This window comes from Emys orbicularis, chromosome 3 (genome assembly GCF_028017835.1).
Source record: "Emys orbicularis isolate rEmyOrb1 chromosome 3, rEmyOrb1.hap1, whole genome shotgun sequence".
NCBI lineage: Eukaryota > Metazoa > Chordata > Testudines > Emydidae > Emys > Emys orbicularis.
This window is the reverse complement of record NC_088685.1, coordinates 98,678,642-98,680,653: the sequence shown is the minus strand read 5'-3', so window position 1 is coordinate 98,680,653 and position 2,012 is coordinate 98,678,642. Positions and strand designations below refer to the sequence as shown.

Genomic DNA, 2,012 nt, shown 5'->3' with positions numbered 1-2,012 from the left:
ATTTTATTTCCCAACCCCTCCGATCCTTTTCACTTCTAGTCGTCTCAGGCATTGACCCGTGACCACACCAATTAAGCTATCGCGAGGGAGAGCAGCTCTTTCAAATTGGCACGCGCCCTATTCAGGTCTCATCCCAAACCAAGGGGTCCCCCGACAGGGCAGCGGAGTGGAGCGACCTGGGCTATCCCCCACTCCAGGAGAGGTGCAAGTCACCCACCCACGCGCCTCTCTACTGACCCCGCCACGCGTGCGCGAACACGCGTGTGCACGGGCAGGGGACACGGCGCCACCAGCCCCCCGCACGCACAGCTCAGCCCTGGGCCAGGCGCCTCCTCGCAGCCTGTTTATCACAACCCGCCCCCTGCATCCCGCCGCTCCCAAGCAGGGCCTCGGCGGGTGGGAATGGACTCTCCCTCGCTCGGTGCGTCACACCCCCGTGGTACTGGCCGAAAGGGGAAGGCAAAGGGGTAGGGCTAGAAAGTGGGCGTGATACAAGTTACGTATGGGGCGTGGCTACGTGTCGAGATGGGCGGGTTTTACGTGAGTAGGCAGAGTTAGGAATTCGAGTTCTGCACGGCGTAGAGGTGGCAGAGGCGGGGCTGCGTGAGAAGGCGGGTAGAACGCCTTGCGTATAGCGCTTACAATGATGCTTAGAGAACACATTTCTCAGCTCCCTGGTGGTCTAGTGGTTAGGATTCGGCGCTCTCACCGCCGCGGCCCGGGTTCGATTCCCGGTCAGGGAAGCAAGTTTTTTTCCCCCTGCGGCTGGTTTGGAGCTTGAAGCAGCGAACAGCTGCGTCTTGCGGTAGACGCCCACCCATGCTATACACGGCACTGGCAGATGCAGGCGTGGTGGGCACCGGGCCTGGAAGGGGGTTTTCACCCCCAAACTACAAACCCTCCAGAGTGCGCCAGCATGGCTCGGCCTGTTACACCAGCGTGTGCAATATGGCTCGTGAGCACTCGCAGGGGCCTGGTACTCTCCTTGCCAGGCCTGGGCCAGCCCGCTGCGCCCCACAGGCGCCATCGCCCTGAGACGTGTCACAGTTCTCCCCGTTTCTGTCATTTCACAGGCTCAGTGCTCGGGATCACTTCCTGCGTCCTGCGCCCAGCATCCAGCCCTGGCACGTGGACTTGGATTGGTGGAGTCCACAGCAGCAGGGCGAGGAACAGAAATGTCCTTTCCGCCCCTAGGCTGCTCCTTGATCCCTTCTGCATCCTCCCCTAGCCCCTATACACACACAGGGGAATGAGTCAGTTAGTGGTAGGGTTACTACCTGACCGGTATTTGACCAGCCTGGCCCGGTTTTTTTATGATTTGCCAGTTGCCAGCAAAATCTACAGTACTGGGTGGTTGTTTTTTTAACATGGTTCTAAAGATTTGCATTTTTATCACAATAGACTGGGATATCTAATGTTAAAAGTTTCTTTGTCCAGCTAAAGATGCTGAGATATTCCCACGTCTGCAGTTTAAGAGATAATAGATCAAAACTGTTGAAAATACGGTAGCTGGCTGCCCACCAACCATAGGCGCCGACTCCATGGGTGCTCCAGGGCTAGTGCTCTGCACCCACCGGCAGCTCCCTGCCCTGCCCCTCCACCCCAGCTCACCTCCGCCTCTTCCCCTGAGCGTGCCGCATGCCCGCTTCCCCCCCCTGGCTCCCAGCGCTTGCACCGCAAACGCTGCGGCAAGCGCTGGGAGGGAGGGGGGAGGAGGGCGAATGCGGCGCACTTGGGGGAATAGGTGGGGTGGGGATTTGGGGAGGGGTCCAATGGGGCAGGGAGGGGGCGGGGACTTTGGGGAAGGAGTTGGAATGGGGGCGGGACAGGGATGGAGTCGGGGCAGGGCCTGAGGCGGGTGGGCGCGAGCACCCACCGGCGCCAGGAAAAGTTGGCGCCTATGCCACCAACACGCAAGCACAGCGCGCGTGTGTGTGAGAGAGGGTTTGAATCATGCGAGAGTGAGGAGACGTGCGAGGCGTATTAAATAATGGACGATCATGGTAATGCTG

The 2,012-nt window shown here is 59.7% G+C and overlaps 1 non-coding gene across 1 annotated transcript; it reads left to right on the top strand.

Annotated features, from left to right (window-relative positions):
- The first annotated feature begins 671 nt into the window (after positions 1–671).
- On the top strand, positions 672–743 carry TRNAE-CUC (transfer RNA glutamic acid (anticodon CUC)). The gene has a single exon. It is a non-coding gene; the product is annotated as a tRNA-Glu (tRNA).
- Positions 744–2,012: the final 1,269 nt, after the last annotated feature.